Source organism: Cryptomeria japonica, chromosome 9, assembly GCF_030272615.1.
Source record: "Cryptomeria japonica chromosome 9, Sugi_1.0, whole genome shotgun sequence".
Classification (NCBI taxonomy): Eukaryota; Viridiplantae; Streptophyta; class Pinopsida; order Cupressales; family Cupressaceae; genus Cryptomeria; species Cryptomeria japonica.
The window spans coordinates 537,229,592-537,242,031 of record NC_081413.1 but is presented as its reverse complement, the minus strand read 5'-3'; positions in this window follow the sequence as shown (position 1 = coordinate 537,242,031).

Below are 12,440 nucleotides of genomic sequence, written 5' to 3'. Positions count from 1 at the left end.
ATGCGCTATGCTGTTGACCGGATGCGCTAGGGAATGCTTCCCACGCACTGATTCTCGTTTCCCGTGGACCTACAAAAGTGGTTAAATTTAAAAACCAATTTGATATATGGGGTAATGCCCCACGGTGGGTGCCAGAAATGTATGTGGGAAAAGCGGGTCGATAGAACTCAATATGTGAAAAACGGAGCCTAAGGAGCCTTGCTCACACACCCACAGGACTTTTTGGTGCAAGCTATGGAGTCATAAAGTATGACTCAACTTCCCAAGGATGGTTCCATGGTTCTCTATCTTGCACGGTCCTTCAAACCAATGTTTTTGCTCTCAGATCACTAAGCAAAATGGTTTAGGGATGGAAAATGCAAGAACGAGGGATGCTTTTGTTTATTTTAAGATGAGATGCATCCTAAGCTATGCATGATGCTACAAATGCAATAAACTAGCTATAAGATGACAAGGTTAGTAAACAAGACTATCCTAGCATACTATATTAGTCTATGATTAAGCTAAATGATAAGGAACATACTCTAAATTATCATATTTAGATTAATTCCCGTTTAAAAGAGAAGCTAAATGATGAACATAAAATGAGATATGAAAGCTTGGATGGATTTAAGTATAAGTGTGATGCTAAAGACTTGGATCATGAAAATGGAGGAATGAGAGCTCTATTTATAGCAAAAATAGGGCAATGGATGGTCAAGATTGAAAGAAGCAATCAAGGGCCAAGTTTGAAAGTTGGGAATCCATGTTTGCAATTGGCACCAATGAAATGGTGACAATTGTCAACATAAGGTTGGTTGAGAGGAGATGTAAGAAGCATTAAATGCTTGAGAAGACCTCATGGTTACCCTAGGGGTTAAGGGTTAAGGTTAAGTTAGGGTTATCCATTGGATAAAGCTTTTACCCAAAGGATAAACTCTTGTGCAAAGGTTTAAGGATAACCATGGTCAAAGCAATAAATGCTTGATGAGACCCTTGGGTTAGATGGAGGTTGAGTTTGTGGAAATTATGTAACCATGTAAGAGGGTTGAGTTAACCATTAATGGTTATGAAGACTTTGGGGATAAATTTGTAAGAGTCCTTCCAAATTTGGGGGCATTCAACAAGTTAGCTTGTTGAATGGATAAAGGCTTTAATGCAGTTGGAAGACTTTACTCCAATTTTGAGAAGTGGCCTCCTCAAATTTAGGGAAAAGGGATAATGGATGGGTTTGGGTTAATTGATTAGGTTTAGAAGAATCTAGAAGAGGTTAGAAAGAGGGTTAGGATGCAAGTGGGAGGTCTAGGATTTTGCAAGTGGGTGAGGGAAAATAGGGTTTAGTTGAATTTAATTCAATTTGGTTGTAATTAAATAAATTAGATTTATTTAATTTAGGATAACTATTTTAATTAAATTTGAATTTAATTAAAAAGTGGACAGGGGCTTTAATTGAATAAAATGAATTTATCCTATTAAATGGTATAGTGAATTTAATTGAGTAATTTACTTAATTAAATAGAGGAATACGGGCGATTTAATTAAATTGGATTTAATTAAATATAGAAATGAACATAAAATATTCATTTAGGAATATGGTCGTTTTTATACGTCTACACTTAGTATTTTCCATATTTTAAAAGTTGTAGGTGTATGTTTTGTATTAATACTTTGACACCTCAAGTGTCATTTTGTATCTATGTTTTTTACATCTAGAGTATGCACGAGTTCTAAGTCAAATAGGACTCTTCTTTGATTTAGTCATCATTTTCCTAAATTATCTCATTGCACCTCACCTATATATCTGAGGTTGATTATTGTAATTTTTATCTTTAATCTTATGCAACAGAACTTTGCCGAAGTGAAGAGCAAAAGTGAAACTTTGTGTTCCTATTGTTATTTTTCAAACTTGACCAAATAAGAAGATACCTTTAGCACTCAAACTTTGTGTTCACTTCATTGTGTTTATGCTAAGAGTGTTCTTACTAAATCTTATTTTGATTAAGTCAAGGTGTTGTGGAAAAATATCATTAAAGAGTAGAGCAATTTTGATCTATGAACTTTGTGTCATATTTCAACACTTTTAAATAGAGTTAGTAGGTTGATACCGAGACAAAGGATTTTTGTTTTGTTTCAGTTATTTTAGTTGAAGAGTTATTGTAAAAGAGGTAGTAATTTGAATACTTTATGCTTAATATTGTTATTTTGAAAAAAAGATTATCAAAAGTTGTAATAAGATATCAAGATAAAGAGTTTGTGCTTTTCTTTGATTATCTTAGTTGACATAGTGGGTTACAAAAGTTATTTGAAGAAAGGTTGATAAGATCATAGTGATTTGTAACACTTTGAGCTTAAGCATTATTTTCTCATCTCAGAGAAGCAACAAAGGACTTTGAGCCTTCATGAAAACTTTGCTTATTTATTTGTATTTTCATTCACATACTCTAAGTTATTTATTTGTAACTTTGAAGTTTTATTAATCATTACTGCTCCACATTGTAGATTCTTTCTTGAAAAAAGAGGAGAGAATAACATATATTCTAAAGAATGTGGAGGACAAAAACTGTATTTTGTGTGATCACTTCTTCAGCTGGGATGATCGTTTTGTGTTAATGGTTAAGCCTTGGCACAAAGATTTCAATCCCTCTTTTGAAACTTTCAACAGGATGCCTATTTGGGTTAGGCTCCCTAACCATCCATTTCATCTTTGGGTGGATTCTCTTCTGGAGGAAGTGGATGGGTATCTTGGGGAATTTTGATGTTCGACGTTGATTCTTTTAATATTCGCCATTCTACCTATGCTTGCATTTTGGTGGACATTGATGTGTCTAAGGGGTTGCCTGCAGAGATCAAGCTTAAGTCTTCTAAGGACCATTGGATTCAGCCTTTGGACTATGAAGGGATTCCCTTTAGGTGTAAAAAGTGCTTTAAAATGTGTCATGTGGCTGCTAAATATGACCTTGGTGTTACAAAGAAACGTTATGTGTCTTGGTGGAATGGTGCTTCAGATCAGCATTATGTTGTTGTGAAGAATTCTTCATAGCGAAGTTTCTCCTAGGTGGTTGCTCAGGCTAGCCTGACTGCTACCGTGGCTCCTCTGGCGGATGGGGTGGCTTCCTTTAGGGAGGGTGGCTCTGATTCTTCATGGTCTATGGTGGCTGCTGAGGCTTGTGGATCACAGGCTGGTGGTTCTTCTGATGAGGTTGTCCTTCCCATTGTTGACAGGGAGGAAGTTGATACTGCTGGCTCTTTAGATGTTGGTCCTTTAGGCTAAGATAACTCTTTCTTGGGTCCTTTGCACCCGACTTCTTGGATGGATTCCGCTGTGAAGGTGGAAGAAGGGTGGATATCGATGAAAAGGAAAAAATCTAAATCTGCGACTGCTTTTGATATGAACCTTCGTTCCCATAAAGGGAAGAAGTAATGTGTTGTTTGTTCTTTTTTGGTTGAGGGAGTCAGCTAAAACCCTCGTTCCCCAGGTTCAGGGTGCCTGTAATGGGGATAGTTTCTTTCTATCCTGTTTCTTATATTGGTCAGGGTTGATGGTGTTTTATGTCTATCTATTTGGCCAGCCTTATCTGTTGGGTTCCAGTTCCTGGTTCTCTTTTGTAAAGGGTTTCGGGTCCCCTCAAAACCTGTTTTTACCTTAATCAAAAACATCTATTCTAAAGAGAGAACAGGATGATGTACTGCCCAAGTTTAGAATAAGATTCATAGTTAAATTTGTATTTCAAATAAAGAGAGTAGTAAGCAAAAGGGGGAGCCTTCCCTTATAAATAGGAGAGATTCAATCTCACACACTATGGCTGAAACCGTGCAATTTTGTGAACTTCCCCAGTTGACAAAATTTTCACCCAACATAATTGAAGCTGAGATAATGATGGTAATGGAGGAGAATCTAGAGTTGTCTTATAATATCCAAAGATGTTGTTCGGAATTATGTGATAACTTAAGCAAGGTATGGCTTCCTAAGAGATGACAAATTCCAATAGGTAAGTTGACACTCTCTCAAGAGATTGAGGCGGCACCCAAGATGATAAATTTGATGTGGGAACCACCTAGTGATGTTTAAGATGTGTCGCATGATACATGAAAAATAATGAAATGACTCTTTGACTCTTTTTGGAAAATGTGTATGATGTGTTATTGGAGGTTTGCAAATGCTCAAAAATGGATGAGAAGCAATGGGAAATTGATGGTTGAATGATAGGAAATCCTAAGGAATCATCTTTAGAAGCTCTTCAAATCTTTGTGACCTCAAACACAATATGAAATCCATAGATGCATTAGAATGTCTCAAATACGCGATAACAAAACCAAAAAATGTGTTTTCATAGTTTTTAGTGTTGCTCAAAACTTGTCCAACTACGCATTAATAATGTTCAGATGTGTGTCAGTATGTCTCAAATATGCAGAAATAAGTCTCAGAAATGCATTTTCACAGTTTCAAATGTTGATCAATTTTTTGTCCAAATACGTGCCAGGAATTTACATAAACGCGATAAGAAATCTCAAATACATGTTATAGAAAGACACAAACATGACCAAAATGCTCATTTATGTGTTGGAAAGTGTCACATATGTGTTTCTAGTGAAGAACAATTTTTGTTTTTCCTCAATCTGTCTAAATTTCTCAATGTTTCAATGTGTGACCAAAATTGAATGTCTGATGTTTCATGGCAAGAAAATACAACACACAAGAAGACACAATTTCTATAGGTGTTTTATCTAAAAAATTGAGCATAATGTGTATGTTCTGAAGGCCAAATTCAACCCAATTTACACAGGTCTAAATACAATCAAAGGCACTTCAAACACTTCTTATCCTTAAAGTCAAGGTCTCATTACAACAACTTCAACCCACAACTTGGAATCCTCGTTGACACAAATATAGGGACACCTAAAATGGGTGTATACACTCTTGTCTTTGCAAGAGAGGATAAGCAGGGGCCTCTAATACTAGAAGTATGATCCAATCAACCTCTCCCTAGAAAGCTATGTGTAGCTTATGCTAAGATGAGGATTTTTGTCTCATCTCAAGGGAGCCATATGGTGAGTATCTTGGGGGAAAAAACAACTATTCCCTTGCACTAAATTACTGCAATGTTTGGTCAAAATAAGGGTAGGCCACTGAGAAGGTTTCTAATCACAATTTGGGGGACTATCACCTTGCGACCGTCCAACAAGTCACTTAAGATTTTAATCTACCCTACTTGGAGTGTAGAATACCTCACATAAATGTGTGGTGCGAGATCTCCTTTTGGATTGACACTGTATGATAAAGGCTACTATCAGTTAGATCTTGACTTTCGTCTTAACCAATTTATATAGCAGCTCGAAGGAAAAATTTGCTTAGGGCGATCGCCTTGTTTCTAAGGTAGGTCCTTCTAAAAAGAAAAATAAGATGTTTAATGATTTCTCTTGCACCCAAGATCCATGAAGATGAGGGGAGAGGATACTTTCATTAACCACCTTAGAGCTCTACAACATATAGTGTGCAAGTGAAACAAACACTTTAAAAAAAAAGTTTATTTTAAGTGCACCAAATTCAAATGTTTTCTAATCTATAAAAGCAAAAGCACACTCCTATGTTACCCCTACAAGCACAAATGGATTAGTAGTCTCAAAATTACCCCAACCTGCAACCACAAGGATTAGAAGAACAAATGATCAAAAGGGGCCTTCTACAAATAGAATAAACAACCTCAAGTGTCGGGTTAACTGCATAAAACACAAACACAACAAATTGGACTAGAAATGCGTCGGGAGTTAGCACAAATATAGTAGGCTAAAAGCCCTATACACAACAAAACTAAGCAAATACATGCCAAAAGCCACAAAAATGTGCTAGAAAGTCAGAATCCAAAAAACCTGAAAACCCTAATGAAACAAAAATGTACCATAATATATGAAATATGCACTGGAAACTAACAAAAATGTGTAAGCACAGATCGTAAATGTGACAAAAATAAAACACTGCCTCAAAGCCAGAAACCCTAGCAAACAAAAAATGCATCAAAATGAGCCATATACATGTCAGTAAATGGAAAAAATGTGCTAGGATAGGCCAACAACGTGTTAAGAACAAGAAACTGCAAATAAGGCATAAAATTGCAAAAACCCTAGACGTGACAAAAACCTGCAAAAACACATTAGAAACTTGCAAAAATATCTTAGAAACAAAAATTGTGAACAAAACAAAAAACACAATGGAAGCTATCATACGGTATCACCCAAAAATCATCACAAAATATGGACCCGGAAGTCTAAAAACACTAAAACAATGATAAAATATCAGAAATGAGGGACAAGTGTCCCACCGGGCATCCGAAACTATTTATGCTGGAATTGAATTGTTATAATATTGTAAAACCTAATAGATTCAACCACTAAACCCTAACCCTACAATGGAATCCAACATAAAACCAATGAAGAACCAAAAATCATGAAAATATCAAATAAAGAACATTATACCATTCACATGTTCCAAGGGCATGTCTTCATTGCCCTCCTATCTCCATTGGTCTTGCTTGATGTAGTTTCTCTCAAATTTTGTATGTGCAAAAGAGCTCAATGGTGAATGGATGGTGGTTGAGTATGCAACTCGAAAGAGTTTAGGTAGATGATCACTTTCTTTATATGGAAATAGAGAGGAAGATGTCTCTTTTATAGAGAGCACCCTAGAAATGGAGGGCTAAGATCAAGAGGTGGAATGATAAATGGTCAACTTAGACCAGAGGGTAGGTATAGGAAGTAGAAAAATAGTAGAGAGGTGGTTAAAGGTGAATTAAGAGATAAATGACACATGTCATGAGAGGGAAAAGCTAATGAATTAATTAAATAAATAAAGATTTATTTAATTAATAGAAGATGTGGGGCCAATTAAATAAAGAAAATTTAATTTAATTTAAGGAAAGGATAATTTAAATAAAATAAAAATAATTATTTAAATGGTAAAAGGCTACAAGAGGATTGGTGAATTAATTAAATAAATAAAAATCTATTTAATTAATAGAAGGTTTAGGATATAATAATTAAATAAATAAAATATTTATTTAATTAAGCTAGGACAATTTTAAGTGTCTACACTGCCAAGAGACTCACTGTCTTCTGATAGAGAAATGAATAACTTAATTGAAATGAACAAAGATCTTGTGATCATGAAATTGGCCTTGAACCATTATGTCAAGGGACCAAGATCATGGAAAACACATCTGACTTCAAATATTATCTCCAAACGTTGTCACACTACAAATATCATCATCAAAGCTCTTCACAACTGACTTTTACACATCTACAACATCAAATCTACTTGCAAATCATTCACATCCATTGTTTGTCAATTCACACACCTCCTATACCTTTACTCACACATCAACACTTCTTTGTATACAAAATTAATCATTAAAACCCTTAACTAGGTCAGTCATAAATAGAATACACATTATTACATAAATTTGGCCACCTGAACCTAAAATATTCATTTCACTTCACTCCAGGAGATAAGAGGACCCAAAAACATCACACCACATCCTTTCTAAATGATTCTAATGAGCCACATATTCTAACACATCCTCCAAGGTCGACATCAAATAAAACATGTAGATAAACATTAAAACACGTTAACCAGTTGGCCCTAAAACATATCTCCACTATAAATTACGTAATGTGAATCTAAACACACCGCGGTGAGACCCAAAGCACTAACCAAACTCATTCTCCAAAGAAAATCTATATGAAAAGAATATGATCTAAGCAAAATACATCACCATAGTCAACCGAAAGCCAAACCAACTGACAACACATAACTCTACACATCATAATTGTACTTGCCAATCAAATCATCACCTGAAAATTGAACTGGAACACTGCACAAACCACATAAACATGTCCTCCAAACCATAACACATAAATTCACATATTTGGAAGCCACCAGGCAATCTTCAGCCCTATTCTGACATAAAACCTTACTGTCAGAAACAACAATCAGTTCTACCATCTAAGGAAGAAAGGACCTGCCAATTCGATAGTGCAGTATACATATAACATAAACATTATATCTAGAGCCACAACACATGATGTTCACATACCAAAGAAATGCAAAGCATTCTTCCATTGGGACATTAAATACTCTTTCTTGCATATTGAAACTTGTAGTATATCATCCTTCTAGAAATACCTTAACATCTCCACCAGACCACTAAAAAAAACCATAACACATTGCAACTTCCACTATACCATCCTTCCAAAGCCACCTCAACATCTTCACCAAACAACTCAACTATACCAGATAACTCACTTCCTAATTATCTGTAACACATAGTGACATCAATGGTCAACAACACAAGATAGGTTGACATCAATGGCAACATAGCACAACAAGTCAAGTTTCCAACAACAATAACAATAGTAAATAAAACATAAAGATAATAAAAAGTGTCTCAATCACTATCTTAATGTGTACAAGAATTTAGGCTCTAGGAAGATGGATCACCAAGCATTGCCAAGGTAAATATATTTGCAAAAACAAATATAAGAGGCCACAATCACAAGAAATCCACAATAAACTAAAAATAAAGCATTATTACCTTAAGAAAATGAGGAAGACACTTGTGGTTGAAGATTCTTCAATGGAGAGGGATGTAGGGAAATAAGGTTTCTTCATAGCCATAAATGGATAAGATATACAAACCAATAGAATACTAAATTACAATATTAAAACATATTAGAAAAATGTCTTACAACACAAATTATCAAATATTTAAAGAATAATGAAAGTAACTAGCTCACAAACTAGCATGTGTAGTGAGTAAAATAGCAATGTTTTGTGTGTGTGTGGTGTGTGTTTTACCTATTCAAAAATGAACTCCAAAGAAGTTAATGAAATAGATAAATGTTTAGGTTTTCAAATATAGAAACATTAGTTGATATAAAAGCATTACAATGACGTTTGATAATTAAAAGGTAGACAAAGACAAAGTTTTAATTTTTGAACAAACAAATGAAATTTATTTGTGCATCCACTTTATCATGTAGTATAAATGTTAAACATAATGTCATAATTACAATGTAAAGAAATTTTTGACATTATATCAAAATATAGTTTTTATACAAAGAACAAACTAAGTACATCAAGGCAAATTGAAAGTGACATTCTAGAAATTGTAAAAATTGTATTTGTAATTCCAAATCAAATTACACTAGCAAAAATGATTTTAAAGACACAAAAATGACATAAAATAAAAGACAAAAACACTAATTTGATTATCACTAATATCCCTATGAAATAAAAAAACATCATATTCTAATAACTATTTCAACTAAATACTATTATTTAGTAATTTAATTTTCCATCCTAAACTCTTTAATTTTTTAAATTTAATTTAAAGTAAATGCTTTAAAAAATATATTATACCTTTTAAACTTCCCAATCATTTGAATCTCCTCGTCTTTGAATTTGAAGTTTTCACCATAAAGTTCGAACGTAAATCTGAGTAACTTTATACATGTAAAGTTTTTGATTGTTTTCTTACAAACGTTTGCTAGATCACACACGGAAAAGGAGTTCAGAGGTTAATCCGAAAAACCTTCTTCCGACCATTTCATGTAGCGGTTTTCTTAGCGGATTTTCTATCGAGCTGCTGTATAACCATCCCCTTTCCCTCTGTGAGCTCCCCTCGAACATAATTGCATATTTTCAGCAGCGGCGAAATCCATTGCGGGCTTGACCTGAAGCCCATGGGAGTATAAAATAAATGGAATGGCAGAGAGGGGTTCTGAGCCCCATATACGGGCGGTAAAGAAATGTTCGGATATGCATCTTAATGTCTCAAATATGAAATAAGTCTTAGAAACACATTTTCATAGTTTCAACTATTGATCAAAATTTTGTCCAAATACATGCCAGGAATTTACACAAACGTAGTAAGAAGTCTCAAATATGTGTTAGAAAAAGACACAGACACGACTAGAATGCTCATATACACATTGGAAAGTGTCACATACGCGTTTTTTTTTTCTCAATCTGTCTAAATTTCTCAATGTCTCAATGTGTGATCAAATTTGAATGTTTGATGTTTCATGGCAAGAAAACACAACAAACAAGAAGACACAATGTCTATAGGTGCTTTGTCTAAAAAATTGAGCATAATGTGTATGTTCCAAAGGCTAAATTCAACCCAATTTCCACAGGTCTAAATATAATCAAAGATACTTCAAACACTTTTATCCCTAAGGCCAAGGTCTCGTGGTACTAACTTCAACCCACAACTTGGAATCTCCGTTGACACAAATATAGGGACACCTAAAATGGGTGTATACACTCTTGTTTTTGCAAGAGAGGACATGTAGGGGCCTCTAGGACTAGACAGATGACCCATTCACCCTCTCCCCAGAAAGATATGTGTAGCTTATGCTAAGATAGGGATTTTTGTCTCATCTGAAGGATGCATGGTGATTATCTTGGTGGCAAAACCAACTATGCCCTTCCACTGAAATTACTGTGATGTTTGGTCAAAATAAGGGTAGGCCACTAAGAAGGTTTCTACTCACAATTCAGGGGACTGACACCTTGCGAGTGTTTAACAAGTCACTTAAGACTTTAATCAACCCTACTTGGAGTGTAGGATACCTCACATAAATGTGTGGTACGAGGTCTCCTTTTGGATTGGCACTGTACGACAAAAGCTAATGTCAGTTAGATCTCGACTTTCATCTTAACCAATTTATATAGCGGCCCGAAGGAAAGATTTGCTTAGGGTCATCCCCTTGTTTCCAAGGTAGGTCCTTCTAAAAAGAAAAATAGGATGTTTAATGGTTTCTCTTACACCCAAGATCCATGAAGGCGAGGATAGAGGATACTTTCATTAACCACCTTAGGGTTTTACAACATATAGTGTGCAAGTGAAACAAACACTTCAAAGAAAAGTTTATTTTAAGTGCACCAGATCCAAATGTTTTTTAATCTATAAAAGCACAAGCACACTCCTATGTTACTTCTGCGAGCACAAATGGATTAGTAGTCTCAAAATTACCCCAACATGCAACCACAAGGATTAGAAGAACAATTTTTGAAAAGGGACCTTCTACAAATGGATTAAACAACCTCAAGCCTTGGGTTAACTGCATAAAAAACAAATGCAACAAAAAAGACCAAAAATGTTTTAAGAGTTAGCACAAATATAGTAAGCTAGAAGACCTATATGCAACAAAACTAAGTAAATACATGCCAAAAACCCACAAAAATGCATTAGAAAGTTGAAATGTAGAAAACTAGAAAATCCTAATGAAATAAAAATGTGCCAGAATACATCAAATACATGTTGGAAACTAACAAAAACATGTAAGCACAAACCATAAACGTGATAGAAATTAAACACTTCCTGAAAACCAGAAACCCTAGCAAACCAAAAACACATCAAAATGAGTCACATACATGTCATAAACTAACAAAAATGCGCTAGGATAGGCCAACAACATGTTAAGAGCCAAAAACTACAAATAAGACATAAAATTGCAAAAACCCTAGACGTGACAAAAACCTGCAAAAACACATCACAAACTTGCAAAAATGTGTCCAAAAAAATAAAACTGCGGACATAATAAAAAACAAAATGGAAGCTGTAAAAAATGTGATATCACCTAAAAATTGTCACAATATACGAACTTGCAAGTTCGAAAACACTAAGACAACAATAAAATATTAGAAATAAGGGACAAGTGTCCCACTAGGCATGCTAAACTATTTATGTTGGAATTGAATTGCTAAAATATTGTAAAACTTAATAGATTCAACCACTCAACCCTAACACTACAATGGAATCCAACATAAAACCAATGAAGAACCAATATCAAATAAAGAACATTATAGTATTCACATGCTCCAATGTAATATCCCTAATTTTTCAGGTTCTCTAGAAAGCTTTAGTAGCTGAGACTCTGGGTTCACGTCATCTTGTTCAGATGAGTAATCTGATATTTCCGGTGAGCTCAGTTGGTTTAGTGGACTTCTATGCCATTTTTCGAAGTGATTTTTGGCCTCTAGATTGGTCTCCAATAATCTTGGAGAAACTGTCTATTTTTAGTAAGTCGCCCGATCAACCTCGTTTGCTATTATCCGTCATCAGGATCACTATAGTGTGATCAAAACTTGATTCCAATGTGTTCTGACAACTTTTCATAAATTTGGTGCATTAATGAGTTATTTTAATTATTTTACTAAGATTGCTTAAATTTAATTAAAATATTTAATTCCAACCTTAGTGTTATAGCTCGTTGGAACCGGGGCGAAATGTTTTAAATCTTGGGCGCACAAAACAATGACCTTAAGTGTCAACATATTATTATATTATTGAAAGGATCATTTTTTAGAGGAAAAAAAGAGTTTAAATTAATAAAGTGACTATTAAATTAAAGTACATTTATTTATAAAGTTACTTTTTTTTAAAAGGTACACTTTATTCACT